The 20,663-nt window shown below is 32.4% G+C and overlaps 1 protein-coding gene across 1 annotated transcript in view; it reads left to right on the forward strand.

Annotated features, from left to right (window-relative positions):
• The window catches only part of LOC144447016 (uncharacterized), a 36,943-nt gene that overhangs the window by 1,300 nt on the left and 14,980 nt on the right, over positions 1-20,663 (forward strand). The gene's annotated exons all lie outside the window — the stretch shown is intronic.

Here is a 20,663-nt window from a genome sequence, read left to right on the forward strand (position 1 = left end):
TACACAGTCTTTCTGAAGAAACTCTTCTGAAGAGACTCTAAATGAATATGACCACACTTCTTCTCTGGCCATGCCCTTTACTCGGACCTTTGACTGCATCGCGGCCCAGGGACTGTTCCGCCCCAGCGCGACCTTGCAAATAATGACAGCTTCCCTTGATATTCTCGACAAATCGACCATTTATGTCACCATACAAAGGGATGGTAATAAAACGGTTAACTGTTGTGGGGGCATAAATATTATTATAATGACCAGGTAGATATTACTATGTATTACAAAATGTATACGCAAATAGTCAAATCTAGAAGAGCTAATATCCCATAATAATTGTATAGAAGATTTCCCTCAGTATTTTATTTAATAGATGGGTAAAACATGAATGAGACACTTGGTGGTTTTCAATGTAACAAGACAATCACAGAGGTAAAAGAATGCTAGCTCGAAGGCGAGTCCATGGTCCGCACATCGGTTGGTGCTTGAAATGAAATAATACACCCGAAATAAGTCTTTGATAAACACGTAACACATTACCAAGGGAAAAGTACCAGGGCATCGAAACAATTTGGAACAAAAAAAATCATAAGAACACATTTGTAGTGACTGCCAAATCTACCATAAGTATATTAACACGCCGTCATGACTTGTTAAAGTTATAAATCCAATTAATGTGGCAATTACAACAGTTCGTAATCCGAGTATAATGTTTGACAGCCAGCCGGCGGTGAAAATAATATGATTATTTTATTGTGACAACAAAGAAATGTTTATTTCTCAACAAATAGAAACAGGTATGCCAATATTGAGAGTATACTATGAAACTGACATTGCAAATGTTGTCGTGTTATTTAATTTGGCATTCACATAACATTTACTTTAATACAATTCACGGTGCCTGTAGTTAAGTTGCTATCAAAACAAGCCACGGAACAAAATCACCCAGATTACTTTGCTATGCCTGTTGTTAGCTTGGGTGTTTTATTATAAATGACGCGAGACACAAAACAAACAGGCCGCGACCCCGTAACCAATTGTATTACGATCCTAGGTTGTTGTAACTATTTGTTACCTTTACTACGTATGATAAATGATTAATGGCGTGATAGTTACCAAGTTTCACTGAATAGACATCATTATCTCATTATAAATAAATACAAATCTCAAGTGTTGGGGTAAATAGTGACACACAAAACGTGTGTGCAACTATCTCAATTTGGAACTCGAGGAGGGAGCTGTCTTCTTTGATACCGTTAACAGTTGAAGACACTACGCAATATAATATTCTCTAAACGTTCTCGCGATGTGTTGTTTCCGTAAACTCGTTGTTAGGCCAAGAAGTCCAAATACGAAACGAGCGCGGACGAGAATAACACTGGCTAGAATTTTGAAAGAGAAAATAATGAAATCATTATTGCGGAATATTTATTTCTTTATTTTCTTTCGACAAATGTTTGAGACTCCTGTCTCTGTATACAGACTAATAATGTCAGAGTGAATACACTTCTAAAGTGGGGGAAATGAAGTGTTATGAATTCTAAGAGAGAGAGTTAATTAAACCATACACGCATTTTCATATGACTTGACACCTCAGGAAATTGAAGTTGAAACTCAGAGGTGACTTTTTTTTCAATTTCGTGGATTAACTTGCTAATCAAGTCACGTTCACACTTCGGTTCACAATCTATAGAAGCATATCAATGGCTCTTTCAATGTTAAGAATTAAAGTAAAATGGAAGGTGAAATAAAATCTTTCGATCAGTTAGACATACTGTAATTTACAAGGAGGCAGCTGGAGTCATGCTATAGAGCAACCGGAAACCATAACAACAGTCATGACGTTTAGGTCAAACACTTGGCAAGGTGTGATGATAAGATAAATGTACTGATATAAAACATATCAAAAGTATCAAAGAAGAACATCTGAAATTAAATTAAATTAATTCGACCCCCTAATCTGAAACACAACCTTGTTGGGTTGAAAGATTTAGTAAAGCTAAAAGACTGCAGTTCCAAAACGTCTCCTTACAACCAAACTGTCCCTAATCACACCCAATGACAAAAGTGACACCTCTTATCTTGTCAGTAGATATTGCCTAGTGTGATATTACCACATTGTCCTTAGAATTATACCATTATCTCTGATAGAAAAATCACCATAAAATTAAAAACATATGGCAAAGATTCCAGTGAGTTGATCTTATTATATATATAATATCATGTATATATGAATTCAGAGGTGACTGAAATATGTACATTAAACTTAATAACAAAAGTAAAGATGAAAAGGGGGTGTCTTTCTAATGTCATTCAATAGTGATTGTTAAATTGTGTATTGACATTTCTGTACACAATGAGCATGATGACATGTACCACCTGCCGTCTTGTTGCCATGACATCCGCATTATTAGTCATCAAGAAGTATAATATATCTATCATTTCAATATCTAGAGTTATGGAATTTTATGATTTTCCATTTCAATAATATGTGCAAAGTATTTTGACATGACAAGGTATACTCCCTAGTGCCTTGATGGGTACATATACATTGTGCTCATTTTTTTTCTGAAATCAGTAGTCATGTTTTAGAAACTGAAATCTTGTGTGATTAATGCAACAAACACTATATGAACAAACTTGAACACCTCAACTTGCTGAACAAATTTGCTTTTAGATTGGCACAATGGTAGAATATATGTTTGGCATATCTGTATTTTTGTTTAGTTTTGCCACAACACTCCATCACTATTACCATTACAGTTCATGACGACCAAAGCATCTATATGAAGGACTATTCAAATAAGCTAGTCCTGTCAAATTTTGAAATCGGTTTTGATCATGAAAGTCAAAACCATACTTCTACATACTTTTTACCATGTTTTGACAGACTTTAGTAGCCATATGGATAAGGATTGGGTAGTTATTTTGTATTCTTAATTTATAAAACAATTTTATCTTCCTACTTGAAAAATCAATTTGAAACAATATTGACCAAGTCTGTGTTTGTAACTCATTACATTGCAAAACTTAAAAAAATGAGTGAAACGGTTGTACGTACAATAACAAACATGTACACATTTTTATCTTTTTGAAATGTATTGAGTGTCAGACAAGGATTTGGCCATACACACATTCATCAATTTCTATCCTTTAAAAACTCAACATCGTCTAATGTGTCATGTTTTATTTTCATTTTTATGTTTTGGAGGAGAAAAAACAATGTCATGAATTTGTAATTCCTGTATTTGTGTGCAGACATGACACTGTTATATACAAGTCTGCAACCAAACACAGTAATTACAAATTCATGACAAATGATTCATTTCTGTCATATTTTAAAACCATATTATTCCATTGACATTAAATGTTTTACTCATTACAAGTACATAAAGTAGGTGTAGCCATTGAAAGTGTCTAGAGTTCCCAAACAGAAACAAGCCAACAAAAGCCTTTTGATTTACAATTAAACAAACCCTGAGAGGATGTCTTGACAGGTGTAAGCTAAGAATAAGTTAACAAACACTACCAGTAATTAGGTTACATAATATTGGTTAGTGACTTACACACAATTGTCAACTACAAGGTAAATCTATCAAGTCTATGTCAACTTACACTGATTGATTGTATTAGTTTTCTGTATACTGTAAATGCCACTACTGCTATCAGTCATACCAACTACATTCCTTCTATTAAACCACTACTTTCCAAAACCTATTCTGTCAAACAATTTTGCTAGTGCTTTTGTTGGTCTCCATGGCAGTGGCCATTTTTTGAATTTTTTAGAACAAAAAAGTTTGCCAATCAGCTTAGTTTGAGAGCTACTTCTTTGGTGTATGAAGGTAATACTATGAAAGTAGTGACACAATAATACAATGAATGTTTACAAAAAAAGGTATTGAAGTTACTTCAAGCAATATGGTCTACTTTTAGCTTTGAGGAGATCAGATGGAGTTTGCATGCATTTTACTTCTAGCATTTGTGTAACTTGGTTGGCTATGTAGAAATGTTATACAATGCTATATGCCATAACAATGTAGCAACCAATGCCATATACATGTAAAGTACTAGCCAATGCCATACAAAGTACCAACCAATGCCATACAAAGTACCAACCAATGCCATACAAAGTACCAACTAATTCCATACAAAGTACCAACCAATGCCATACAAAGTACCAACTAATTCCATACAAAGTACCAACCAATGCCATACAAAGTACCAACCAATGCCATACAAAGTACTAACCAATGCTATACAAAGTACCAACCAATGCCATACAAAGTACCAACCAATGCCATACAAAGTACTAACCAATGCTATACAAAGTACCAACCAATTCCATACAAAGTACCAACCAATGCCATACAAAGTACCAACCAATGCCATACAAAGTACCAACTAATTCCATACAAAGTACCAACCAATGCCATACAAAGTACCAACTAATGCCATGCAAAGTACCAACCAATGCTATACAAAGTACCAACCAATGCTATACAAAGTACCAACCAATGCTATACAAAGTACCAACCAATGCCATACAAAGTACCAACCAATGCCATACAAAGTACCAACCAATGCCATACAATGTACCAACCAATGCCATACAAAGTACCAACCAATGCCATACAAAGTACCAACCAATGCCATACAAAGTACCAACTAATGCCATACAAAGTACCAACCAATGCCATACAAAGTACCAACCAATTCCATACAAAGTACCAACTAATGCCATACAAAGTACCAACCAATGCTATACAAAGTACCAACCAATGCTATACAAAGTACCAACCAATGCTATACAAAGTACCAACCAATGCCATACAAAGTACCAACCAATGCCATACAAAGTACCAACCAATGCCATACAATGTACCAACCAATGCCATACAAAGTACCAACCAATGCCATACAAAGTACCAACCAATGCCATACAAAGTACCAACCAATGCCATACAAAGTACCAACCAATGCCATACAAAGTACCAACCAATTCCATACAAAGTACCAACTAATGCCATACAAAGTACCAACCAATGCCATACAAAGTACCAACCAATGCCATACAAAGTACCAACCAATGCCATACAAAGTACCAACTAATGCCATACAAAGTACCAACCAATGCCATACAAAGTACCAACTAATGCCATACAAAGTACCAACCAATGCCATACAAAGTACCAACTAATGCCATACAAAGTACCAACCAATGCCATACAAAGTACCAACCAATGCCATACAAAGTACCAACCAATGCCATACAAAGTACCAACTAATGCCATACAAAGTACCAACCAATGCCATACAAAGTACCAACCAATGCCATACAAAGTACCAACCAATGCCATACAAAGTACCAACTAATGCCATACAAAGTACCAACCAATGCCATACAAAGTACCAACCAATGCCATACAAAGTACCAACCAATTCCATACAAAGTACCAACTAATGCCATACAAAGTACCAACCAATGCTATACAAAGTACCAACCAATGCTATACAAAGTACCAACCAATTCCATACAAAGTACCAACCAATTCCATACAAAGTACCAACCAATGCCATACAAAGTACCAACCAATGCCATACAAAGTACCAACCAATGCCATACAAAGTACCAACCAATGCCATACAAAGTACCAACCAATGCCATACAAAGTACCAACCAATGCCATACAAAGTACCAACCAATGCCATACAAAGTACCAACCAATGTTTTCAAGTATTTTTTATACCTGTAGATTGCTGGTGTTGTAGTTCAATTAGAGATTGACATCTATTTCTGTGCATACTGATAGACTAGCAAATATCTTGCTGTGGAGTAAAGAACTCTCCAACCAAGCCAACAATAACAGTACTCCAAGATTGAACTGACATCCTCCTTCATGTGATTAGATGACATAAGATTGTAGTATACCTGTTAAGTTGTAATAGGTCTCAAATAGAATTTCATCTACATTTGTAGTTGTATTCAAAGACTTTGTGGCTTTAGGGAACCTAACTGTATATCAAAGCAAACATCCACTTGACAACCATGACAATATATACCCTGGTGTTTGTACTTAATATGAATTTGCAAAACAAGACATATTCTGTTTGTTCAAACAATTTAGAGATGTTAAATAAATAATAATTTCATAATTTTATCATAACATAATTATAGCTCTATAAAAATTCTGACTAATTAATTTGTGCTGAATATTTCTTCACTGAACTAATATTACTACCAAAACTGTCATATTAAGTCGGTGTATATTATTTTCTGTTTGTGATATGCATACAAGATAAAAACAGTTCCTTGTCTGTGGTTCAATATCCACATGGCGGCAATAATTTGACAAAATGTAACATCAGAGTTACTCAATGTCTTCCTTTATGTTGTTTATAGTGGTCATTTGGGATTTTTAATTTATAAAACAATTTTATTATGGCTTCCAACTTAAAAAAATCAATGCGAAATAACATATGCCAAGTCTTTGTTTGTAACTCAATAATGTGTAAAAGATTAATAAATGTGTAAAATTATTGATATACATTAACAAACTTTTTAATATTTTCTAGGTTTTTTTTGTAGTGTATTGAGTTTCAAACACAGACTTGGTCTATCTTGGTTCACATTTATTTTTTTCATTAGGAAGCCATGATAAAATTGTTTTATAAATTAAAATATCCAAAATAAATACACAATCCTCATCCATATGGCTACTTTCAAATAACAATGTATTAATTTCAAGATAACTTGTAACTGTAAACCTTAGCATTCAAAGTTGTAAATGTACTGAAAAAAAACACCATCTTTTGTCAAATAGAATTCATCATACATACAATGATGTGTTTTCAGTAAATCGACTCATCACTTTCGTGTACCAAGTAATCTCAGGGGAAATTAACTTTGTTATGACTTAATGGCATTGTATACATTATTTACATATCAAGCCATGGATGTCATACTGGTGAGTTTATTCTAAGTATGCTAATTATTAACCTCATTAACATAATAGTTAGCCAAATACAATAAAGATAATATCATTTTTTTATTATTGATAAAACTACTGCAAACTTACATTCCTATAACATTATCACAACTTTCAACTTGAACATAAATAGCTAGTGATGTACTGTATAAAAAAACACCTGCTAATAATGCTGCTTTATATTGATACAAGGTTCAGGAACATTTCTTAATTTCATTATAAATAATTGAGAGTACATGAGTAAGTAAATGTGACACATAAATTTAACTTAAGCCCTTATTAAAATAAAATGTCATACTAATACTAACATTAATAAAATGTTGGTTTTTATATAGCCCTGTCCCACTCTGTGGTCAAAGTGCTTTATAATTATCACTTCTTATATGCACCTATCCCTTCATACTTCCTCAACTCCCTGGGGAGCATACAATCCATTGCAGCCTTTATAAAGTGCATAGGATTAAAGTAACACAAGCTGAGTTTATAGGCTTTTTACTCAAATGAAAATACTTACATAACCTCAATTAAGCTATTTTAAAGTGATTTTAATGTCAGTGCATAGTTTCTATAACACTACTATTATCTTCTGACAGTTGATACCATAGCAAGGATTTATTGAACATTTTTTACATGTATTATATTATCAGATTGTTTATAAATTATATCTTAATACCAGGTTTGAGTTCAGTTAATTACAAGAGATGGCAACAATAAATACAATACTATAAGTACCTTTCAAATATGCAGCAAAAACTACACCCAAATATGTATAAACTCAGCTTGTGCCCCTTTATTGCAGCTGGGTTGACATAATCACCTGTCCAAAACAAGTTGAATAGATATTATGGCTTCAAGATAAATGTTATTTTGTTTCTATGATGTAAATGTCTGAAATAATAATTAGACAAACAAAAAACAACTTAAAAGTAAAATATGATTTGATGTACTTTGTCAATTTTGTGACATATCCTATAAATATTTGTTGTCATTTGTGCTTAGGGGTGAATTTTATGGAAGAGTGATTTATGAGATTATTTCAGTACAGATGTTGATGAACAGTGTTCACATCAGCATTTATTAGCTCTTAAATATTACTTGCCTGCAAAAGTTATAATATGCCAGTATTTTTTTAAAAATAAACCAATTACACCTAACTCTATCTATCAGAGTTAAGTCATTACTCAGCTTTTATGTTCTTCTGTCAAATTTCAGAGCAATTAAGTTGAAATTAAAAAAAAAGATAGCCATATCAATTTATTTCTTTGTTTATATTAAGACTTATGATTCATAATTTCCACCCAGTATGTATTGAGTATTTCATTTGAACACACAGCACACAGGAAGATTTCTTAATTTCCACCCAGTATGTATTGAGTATTTCATTTGAACACACAACACACAGGAAGATTTCATTTTAAAAGCTGATTTTAAGTTTTAAAAAGAAAAGATATCATTTACATTTGCCATAATTTTTAGAGACACAAAACTCATACTATATGGATAAAGGCAAAATACAATTTAGGAATAAATTTGTTTTTTAACGATTGTAGTTAGATTTCTAGTTAATATATCAATGTCATATGATCTTGGTTTTTATCACAAATGATAAGCAATTATTCCTTATCACATACAATGTACCATTATATAAATTTGACACTGAATACACATGGCTAATTTAATTTTCCATTTCCCGTTCACAGTTTTTGATCTGACCTGACCCTTTATTTAATTCACATCCTTCCCATACACATCCCTAGATAAAGGAATGGAGTACAATATAAATACCACTAAAGCTACCTGGCACATATTCATAGAAAACCCTAAGTCTTGTTAACCCTAGTGTACATACACATACAACCTACAGGTACAGAATGGTCTTTGTCAACCAAACAATGTAGAATTCCTTGTTGTCAGGGATCATGTGTATACCATTCAGGTATTTTGATAGGTGAACCACCAAACATTGTACTTGAAATCCATAGTAATTTGAAGTGACTTGAACTACATGTTTAGGTGGGGCTAACAGAATGTACAAGATGACATTTTATGCTAATCCTGTTATATTTAATTTATAGTTTCAACCACTTGTTCATTGTTTAGTGACCTCAATTTTATGTAGTGTTTCCTAAATAGGCAGCATGCATAAATTTCCTTCTCAATATGGATTTTGACTACATTTGGTAGAATTTATACAGGTTTTTTTTTTTAATTTAGTTCATTGCAAAACTGGTATATTAGTAAATGTATTGAAAGTATAAACATGTGTAAATACAGTCACAGTGGTGATTCTACTAATTATGTGAATAGCACATATTGTAGCATTTCTTATTGATTTTTCATATTTAGAAAATAAACATACTTGTCCATTCCGATGGATATACATGTATACTAAACAGAACATTCAGGTCATTACCATATACAAGCCAAGTTGTACATATTCAAACAGAAAATACAGGATTTTCCATCATGACATTGCACATTTACATCATTTATTCTGTTGTGTTCCAAATTTAAGTCTAATTATCCAAAAGTGACATTATTTTTCCAATATTTTCAAAACTATACAGCTTGTGCAGGTATAATTTACCAACAGTTTTCCTGACTGAACCAAAAATTAGTCATGACCTGTGGGTTTTGTCACTACTTGTCTTCAACTTGAAGTGACAATGCCCTCTATGTCACGAAGATTACCCTCAACTGAACAAAGACATTGTAAGTGATTGTAGTGATAATAGGCCTATAATCTAAGTACTGTTTGGAGTCTCCTCAATATTCTCTCTTTTCAATTATCTTACTCTTGTAGCAACAACTTCCTGTTAAAAAACATCAAAAAGTGTGTTATTATTTAGGGAAGAATGTCCATAAATAACACCAAATTTCACTCTGGTGATATATATACTTAACTTATTACTGTTTGCTGATTGGTTGGTCATACTGTCAATCAACTTGGAGAGATGTAAATAGATATTAAATTGGATGAAAAGTAAAGAGCAATAAGCATTGTTGTTTAGTTCCAACTCAGTACATGATTTAATTAGTACTTGAATTGATACAGTAAAATGTAATTTGTTGACTTATTATCATTAACAAATAAAGAAAGGTGACAATACTGCCATTCGGTCTGTAAAATAAATAATCTCATCAGACTTCAGACAAACATATATAACTTAAAGGGTCACAAACTGAGTTTATATATTTTTGGATGAGATTTATGCTGTATTTAAAGGGTCACAAACTGAGTTTATATATTTTTGGATGAGATTTATGCTGTATTTAAAGGGTCACAAACTGAGTTTATATATTTTTGGATGAGATTTATGCTGTATTTAAAGGGCCACAAACTGAGTTTATATATTTTTGGATGAGATTTATGCTGTATTTAAAGGGTCACAAACTGAGTTTATATATTTTTGGATGAGATTTATGCTGTATTTAAAGGGCCACAAACTGAGTTTATATATTTTTGGATGAGATTTATGCTGTATTTAAAGGGTCACAAGCTGAGTTTATATATTTTTGGATGAGATTTATGCTGTATTTAAAAGTCACTACTTACTGAATCATGCGTAACCATCACTTGTAATCAACTGAACTCAAACCTGATATTCAGAAATAACATATAAACGATCCGATGACATAATTTTTGGTAAGTCCCAAAAAATATTGAGGAATCAACTGTTCTACCAAAATTGTAATGTCATATAAGGCACGTATTGCATCAATATTAATATCATACTGTAATAGTTTAATTGAGGTTTTATGTGAAGTATTTAGTAAAAGGAGTTTGTGCCACTTTAATATTGTCTATGATTTTACAATAATTTGATCTTTGATAGAAACTAAAAACATTACTATTAAAATGTCTCTTGCTAATGTCGCTAAAAACCTCATAAAATGTTAAATATCTATAAATATAAAATGTGCTGGCACACAAGCCACTTTATAAAAAAGTCACCATATTCAAATGGAGGTTATCTTCCTTAGCAACACTGCTTCTAGGAGGTTATCTTCCTTAGCAACACTGCTTCTAGGAGGTTATCTTCCTTAGCAACACTGCTTCTAGGAGGTTATCTTCCTTAGCAACACTGCTTCTAGGAGGCTATCTTCCTTAGCAACACTGCTTCTAGGAGGTTATCTTCCTTAGCAACACTGCTTCTAGGAGGTTATCTTCCTTAGCAACACTGCTTCTAGGAGGTTATCTTCCTTAGCAACACTGCTTCTAGGCTGTCATTTACTGACTACTCTACATTGTAATGCTTGCAGACAGACACATTATAGTACTACTTAGTTACCGATATAGTCGCCTAGCAACCAGACTGGCAAGTTCAACAGATTGTCAGACACTCAAACAATGGCAAGGACAAAACAAATATACAAATACTTCAACAATTTCAGGTTTGACTATTTGTACTACATCTAGACTTCTGTCAAATCTTTCCTATAATTTATTTCAGTATTATAGTTTTTTAAAACCATTGTAAATGTAATTAAGTAATAGCTAAGAGTTGATGTTTAGTTGGAAAGTTGATAATTTAATGTATTCTGGGTATATTCTATTCTTTTTTACTTGATCACTATACTGTCAAAAACAATATTTCAATACTGTCTTTATTATATGAAAAAGTAAATGATTTGAAATCAATGGAGTAAAAGATTAATATTGAGAAGTAAATAACAAATAACCACTGACAGTATATATTGTAGGACCTTGAAGGAGCATTCATTGATATCCACATAACCTGATTACAAATTATTTAAAATTCACTTTAAGATTTACAGGAGTGGCAGGTGCACTTAGCATTTTAGTTTGACATTCTACCGTCTGATAAATACAATAAGCAATTGATTTCTAGTCAATGTCCAGTTCAAACTGTAACCATGTCACAGTCCAGGAGTCAATTCACTTATATTTAAACCAGTATATCACAGTTACCATGGAAATTATCAATACCAGTTGTAAGTACATGATCAATCAATGGAGAATTCCTCTACTTGAACCACAAAGTAGGTCAAATAATTTGACAAATTTAAATGTTGCTAAGATATAAAGTGAAATTACTGGTGAAATGTTATATAGATGTGTTAGTTACCATGGTTACATGGATACTGAGTTAAAATGTTAAGAATTTGAGCATTACAAACAGTTTTAAAATGTTACTCTTACCAATTAATTATGCAAAAGCCATTTAACAGCACAAGATTGCATACATGTAATAGTTGAGATGTCAGTGTAGAACCCCTAGGGAGTAGAAAAGAAACCTGAAATATCACGACCAATTCATGAAAACCAATGACTCAACCTCACAGAGGCATACAATAAAACGTTTCAGTAAAGGAAGAAATAGGTTTTAACAGAAAAGAAGTGAAAATAGTGGTAATAAACCAAGGGATTATGTCAAGAGCATATATAAATTTGACATGATGTTGACTGCACGGTGTCCAGCAAGAGAGAGATCATGTTGCTATAGCTACAAAATGTACCTGAAAATGTGACCAAGACTCTACCCCTTAGCAACTGACTGGCATATGAAAAGTGTGCATCAACTAAGACATGGGATATCTAGACCTGAAGTGCAAAGAAAAATCCAACTTTCTCCAGTCCTAAGGTACTGAGACGAGCAAAATACAGGCACCTGGGGGCACAACAGTATGCTAAGTTTACATCATCACATCCTCATGATGTCAGAATACCAAGTTTGAGTTCTGCTAATAACAGGTCATAGCTTGGTATGCTTCAACTATTATTCTAACAGGTAATGGGTATCAAAAATTATTCCCTAAAAATGAAGAAACTCGGTTTATGATAGTTTACATGACATATACTTGTGTCTATCATACAGTGACATATACTTGTGTCTATCATACAGTGACATATACTTGTGTCTATCATACAGTGACATATACTTGTGTCTATCATACATGGCATATACTTGTGTCTATCATACATTTTTTGTACATATATACTTGTGTCTATCATACAGTGACATGTAAACTCAGTTTATGATAGTTTACATGGCATATACATGTGTTTATCATACAGTGACATATACTTGTGTCTATCATACAGTGACATATACTTGTGTCTATCATACATGGCATATACTTGTGTCTATCATACAGTGACATATACTTGTGTCTATCATACAGTGATGTGTAAACTCAGTTTATGATAGTTTACATGGCATACACTTGTGTCTATCATACATGGCATATACTTGTGTCTATCATACAGCGACATATACTTGTGTCTATCATACAGCGACATATATTTGTGTCTATCATACAGCGACATATACTTGTGTCTATCATACAGCGACATATACTTGTGTCTATCATACAGTGACATATACTTGTGTCTATCATACAGTGACGTAAGCAAAAATAAATACTACAACATACATTTTGTACATATATATGTACTCAGTGTGCAATATGATATGAAAACTAAATTCCATGAAAATATTCCAACAAAATAATTCATTTTGTAATTCAATAAATATTGAATACTAAAGATCAACAAATCATGTGGACCTTTCCTATGCATCATGTTTGAAGAAATTACAGTAAAATAAACATATCCCCAGAAAAAAAAATGTCTATATTCATGAAATATTATGCTTCTTTAATAAATCAAAAATAAACATGGGAGAATCATATCGAATTATGAAATTTGACCAGTATCCATGACAATGCTACGGTAACCTGCATGACCTCTAAGCCATTGCTTTAGAATTTTACTCTATCTTCATAATTTTAACAATTGTAAATATAGCTATTGAAAGTGTCTGTCACTCTCAAAAACTGATATTTTGAAACAGAGTTAATTTGAGACTCAGCTAGCTATAGTCTACTGTACTCTATATAGAGTGTCTTACAGTAAATGTTTTCAACTTTTGTCTATACAAATCAACAACAAACACTGCATTTCTCCGATCATTGTTGTAAATTAATTAAATAGTAATAATACTGATATTAATAAATAAGCATGTATATAGCACCATTATCCATATATCCCAAAAGTTGTTTTAAATATATGCACTTAAACAGTAAAGAATTCAAGAAAGAACATTAAAGTATACAGAGAAATGGAATTAAAAATGAATCAGATCTCAAAAAAAAAATTTATAAAATACATTTGAAAATCTAAAAAAGGAGCAGCTGCTCACAAAGATAAAATGGCAACAACAAAAAAACATGAAGATACAATGTACTTGCAGAAAGAAGGTCTAATAAAGCATAAACAATATTGAGTGAATTCATAAGCCATAAGGTCTGTTTCAAAAGGTGAGTTTTAAGTTTAACTTTAAGTTTTGCAATTCCACGTATCAAGAGGCAAGATATTCCACAATTTCAGGGCGACATGCAATAAATTCAAAAATGTTACACATTGCACTCAAAGTGTCAACTTGTAACATTCAATGGTAGAACTACCAAATAAAGTGCAAATTAACTGCTCAATACATAAAAACAAACATGATTAGTTGATACATGCTAATGTTCACTGAGAACAATTTTATCTAAAAAAAACTTGGTCTCATGGTAGTGTTAAGTGTCTGTTTATTAGTTTGTTTGATAATTATACCAAAATGAAAGGGCATGTAAAGATCAATATCATTTAAACACAGAACTGCCCTATATTAAGAGGATTATGGCTAATCTATGCAAATGCGGGAAATTCAAACTGCTGTACAGAGCTTCTGGGTCTTGTTTTCAGCATTTTTTCTGTACGCCGAGAAACACACAGGTCATGAATCATGTACAAATTGTTTGTGAATGTCGTAGGATGGTAACTTGATACACTAATTAGTTGAAAATCGATCAGTTTGTATCATAGAATGTAAAAACCTTTCAAAATGAGACAAATTCTCCTTCAAACAGCTGTTTAGATTGTTTATAGTTATGTGTGTATTTTATCACTGACCAGTCTGTGTTCAATATCATATCAAGTTTGATAAAATATTAATTGGAAGTCCCTTGTATAGATCAATTTTATAAAAAAAAAAACATTGACTGTTTGATGTACAGGTCAGACAGACAGACAGACAGACAGACAGACAGACAGACAGACAGACAGACAGACAGACAGACAGACAGACAGACAGACAGACAGACAGACTGGCAGACAGACAGACAGACAGACAGACAGACAGACAGACAGACAGACAGACAGACTGGCAGGCAGGCAGGCAGGCAGACAGACAGACAGACAGACAGACAGACAGACAGACAGACAGACAGACAGACAGACAGACAGACAGACAGACAGACAGACAGACAGACAGACAGACAACTTCACAAATAAGCAGCAAGTAAGTGAGTTTATTTAGCTGTGAATATCATGGATTACTTTCACATATTTACAATATAAATTGTGTACTCACAGGAAATATGTAAAATGATGATTGTTACCATGGAAACTGACCTTGTTACATTTCTGTAGCACATCAATACTTCTGTATGAGTTAAATTGCTAAGGTCTGCAACAAGTGTATGTAGCATAATGTGTCACAATTTCAAGGTCAGATTACAATACACTCCACATGTACTTGTACACCACATCTACTGTAAAGTCACATTACAATACACTCCACATGTACTTGTACACCACATCTACTGTAAAGTCACATTACAATACATTCCACATGTACTTGTACACCACATCTACTGTAAAGTCACATTACAATACATTCCACATGTACTTGTACACCACATCCACTGTAAAGTCACATTACAATACACTCCACATGTACTTGTACACCACATCTACTGTAAAGTCACATTACAATACATTCCACATGTACTTGCACACCACATCCACTGTAAAGTCACATTACAATACATTCCACATGTACTTGCACACCACATCTACTGTAAAGTCACATTACAATACACTCCACATGTACTTGTACACCACATCCACTGTAAAGTCACATTACAATACACTCCACATGTACTTGTACACCACATCTACTGTAAAGTCACATTACAATACATTCCACATGTACTTGTACACCACATCCACTGTAAAGTCACATTACAATACACTCCACATGTACTTGTACACCACATCTACTGTAAAGTCACATTACAATACATTCCACATGTACTTGTACACCACATCTACTGTAAAGTCACATTACAATACATTCCACATGTACTTGTACACCACATCCACTGTAAAGTCACATTACAATACACTCCACATGTACTTGTACACCACATCTACTGTAAAGTCACATTACAATACATTCCACATGTACTTGCACACCACATCCACTGTAAAGTCACATTACAATACACTCCACATGTACTTGTACACCACATCTACTGTAAAGTCACATTACAATACACTCCACATGTACTTGTACACCACATCCACTGTAAAGTCACATTACAATACACTCCACATGTACTTGTACACCACATCCACTGTAAAGTCACATTACAATACACTCCACATGTACTTGTACACCACATCCACTGTAAAGTCACATTACAATACACTCCACATGTACTTGCACACCACATCCACTGTAAAGTCACATTACAATACACTCCACATGTACTTGTACACCACATCCACTGTAAAGTCACATTAAAGGGCCATATTTTTTATAGTCATATTGGTCAATAAAGTAATCTAATCTAATCTAATCTAATCTAATCTAATATGGATGACAAATGGCTATTTATTTTGGACTTTTGATTTATAAAATAACTTTACTATATTTTTGCATTCCGAAATACAACGTAAAAGAACATACATCAAGTCCATGTTTGTAACTCAATAATTTGCAAAAACATAAAAAGTGTGCACATTTGTTGTCATTGTATGTACAATAACAAATATTTTTCACATTTTTAAATGTTTTGCAATTTATTAAGTTACAAATATGGACTTGATGTATTTTCTCGTATTTCAAGTACAACAAATATAGTAGAGTTGTTTTATATCAATATTAAAATTACTGGATAAATAGCCAATTTTCATCCATGTGGCCACCGTAATATGTATATATTAATGTATTTTATCACTTAAGTTACTGTTACTTTTACAGATGTTAATATCTAAAACACAACTCCATTTTACTATGATTTCACATCTTGTAATTTTACAAAAGAATAGAAATAGAATAGATTATAATATTTATTTCTTAAAAGAATTCTTCCATGTTAAAAACACATGTCTATGTGCTGTACATTAAAATCAAAACCATTTTATCATTCAATAGATATTTTATACCGATATCAAGTAAGTACATGTATGTTAAATTGACGTCAAGTAGGAATAAATGATAATCTACCTTCACAATCTAAATGTTCAATTGTATTAAGTAATTAAGTAATTACATGATACAAGTAGAGTTGATAATTGTAAAACTAAGTAATCTGTAAATCATTTCAAATTAGATAAAAGAGTCATTAAATATCGGAATAATATTGAGACTGACTAGAATTGAGCTGTGATTTTCATTATTGATAAAGGGAATCAGTTTTGTATTTCACTTTCACATCACTCAAAAGTGGTAATATTAGAGACAACTAATGGTTATTTGCAATGTCAGAAAGCAGCGTGTATGCTTAAATTGATTTTGTAAAATACATTTTACCATTAGGAAGGAGATTAATTATTGCATTATTAATATTTCATTTAATCTTTCTGATTTTACCAGGATACCCAGTATTGTTTTATAAATCTGGTGTTAATATTATCTTTTGAAATGATGTACAGTATATTATTATATCTCTAGTCCAACTCCATTTCACAGCTATCCAGTTATCAGGATCAATATTATTATATCTCTAGTCCAACTCCATTTCACAGCTATCCAGTTATCAGGATCAATATTATTATATCTCTAGTCCAACTCCATTTCACAGCTATCCAGTTATCAGGATCAATATTATTATATCTCTAGTCCAACTCCATTTCACAGCTATCTAGTTATCAGGATCAATATTATTATATCTCTAGTCCAACTCCATTTCACAGCTATCCAGTTATCAGGATCAATATTATTATATCTCTAGTCCAACTCCATTTCACAGCTATCCAGTTATCAGGATCAATATTATTATATCTCTAGTCCAACTCCATTTCACAGCTATCCAGTTATCAGGATCAATATTATTATATCTCTAGTCCAACTCCATTTCACAGCTATCCAGTTATCAGGATCAATATTATTATATCTCTAGTCCAACTCCATTTCACAGCTATCCAGTTATCAGGATCAATATTATTATATCTCTAGTCCAACTCCATTTCACAGCTATCCAGTTATCAGGATCAATATTATTATATCTCTAGTCCAACTCCATTTCACAGCTATCCAGTTATCAGGATCAATATTATTATATCTCTAGTCCAACTCCATTTCACAGCTATCCAGTTATCAGGATCAATATTATTATATCTCTAGTCCAACTCCATTTCACAGCTATCCAGTTATCAGGATCAATATTATTATATCTCTAGTCCAACTCCATTTCACAGCTATCCAGTTATCAGGATCAATATTATTATATCTCTAGTCCAACTCCATTTCACAGCTATCCAGTTATCAGGATCAATATTATTATATCTCTAGTCCAACTCCATTTCACAGCTATCCAGTTATCAGGATCAATATTATTATATCTCTAGTCCAACTCCATTTCACAGCTATCCAGTTATCAGGATCAATATTATTATATCTCTAGTCCAACTCCATTTCACAGCTATCCAGTTATCAGGATCAATATTATTATATCTCTAGTCCAACTCCATTTCACAGCTATCCAGTTATCAGGATCAATATTATTATATCTCTAGTCCAACTCCATTTCACAGCTATCCAGTTATCAGGATCAATATTATTATATCTCTAGTCCAACTCCATTTCACAGCTATCCAGTTATCAGGATCAATATTATTATATCTCTAGTCCAACTCCATTTCACAGCTATCTAGTTATCAGGATCAATATTATTATATCTCTAGTCCAACTCCATTTCACAGCTATCCAGTTATCAGGATCAATATTATTATATCTCTAGTCCAACTCTATTTCACAGCTATCCAGTTATCAGGATCAATATTATTATATCTCTAGTCCAACTCCATTTCACAGCTATCCAGTTATCAGGATCAATATTATTATATCTCTAGTCCAACTCCATTTCACAGCTATCCAGTTATCAGGATCAATATTATTATATCTCTAGTCCAACTCCATTTCACAGCTATCCAGTTATCAGGATCAATATTATTATATCTCTAGTCCAACTCCATTTCACAGCTATCCAGTTATCAGGATCAATATTATTATATCTCTAGTCCAACTCCATTTCACAGCTATCCAGTTATCAGGATCAATATTATTATATCTCTAGTCCAACTCCATTTCACAGCTATCCAGTTATCAGGATCAATATTATTATATCTCTAGTCCAACTCCATTTCACAGCTATCCAGTTATCAGGATCAAAACAAAGTTTGGACTGACTATTTATTTTGGATTGGCAATTTATATAAAACAATTTTATCACAGCTTCTTACTTGAAACAACATATACCAAGTCTGTGTTTGTAACTACTCAATTCATTGTGAAAAGCTAAAAAATGTATTAAAAAGTTTATTATTGTATGTATAACATAAAAATATATATTAATATATATTTTAAGTTTAATTTGTTGTGTCAGTAGAATACTATATTCTCACAGGTTAGAATAGTTTTCTAGTGACAGAGTAAGTAGTAATGGGGGACATTTGTAAACTGCCACTGTAAAGAGACAACTTGTGTGGTTTTTTTACAATGATGATATGCAAACATTAATCATCAGACTTCTAATGACTTCAACTTCTATTCCTTTATCATGGGAGACATAAATCATATATTTCCTATTTCTCCATAAATTTTTATCACAGAAAAGTTCAAAGTTCTTCAAGCAAACAAAAATAATGAAAGTTATTGTATCAAAATATTTGAGACTTTAGGACATATCAAAGAATGTGTAACTACACTAAAAATATCTAGGACTTGCATTTTTCTGATAAAGAAAATCATAATTATTCTAAACAATTCAATACTCCTTTCCCTGGTGAACTCTGCTGAGATTAAATTTAATCTCAAGAAAAATAATCTATACAAATAAGAAATTAAGTTTTGACAGCATCAATCCCGTGAGATATCCGTAAATTGACTGGAAACATTTTTGAGGAGGATATTCCTTGGTAAGCCATAAAAAATTAATAACATGACTATACTGTTCCTAGATATGCAATTAGTCAGTGAATACTGTTGGGAAAACCATGGAATGTACAAAGAGTGTATATGATAAAATTCACCTTTGACCCTGACTGCCTTACAAACCTTTCTTTCATTTAAATGGAAATCAATATGGCTGAACACTTTAACTCTTTTCAACTATTTGATAATGTCATGAGTCAGCAATTTTCCCTTTAGATTAGCACATTTTGAAATAATGATTCATAAATTATACTTACTTCAATTATTTCATTATTGATTTGTATGTTCCTAAGTCTGACAAAGACAAATCTACTATTGTCTTGATAAATTAGTAAGAAACACATTTTTTAAAATCATTTCAAGAGTTAATCATTAAAAAAACACAAAATATTTCGTCTTTTTAATGTAAATGTAAATGTTATCTTTTAGAAAACAGTTTTGTAGTCATCTTGTT

Source organism: Glandiceps talaboti, chromosome 16 (genome assembly GCF_964340395.1).
Source record: "Glandiceps talaboti chromosome 16, keGlaTala1.1, whole genome shotgun sequence".
Classification (NCBI taxonomy): domain Eukaryota; kingdom Metazoa; phylum Hemichordata; class Enteropneusta; family Spengelidae; genus Glandiceps; species Glandiceps talaboti.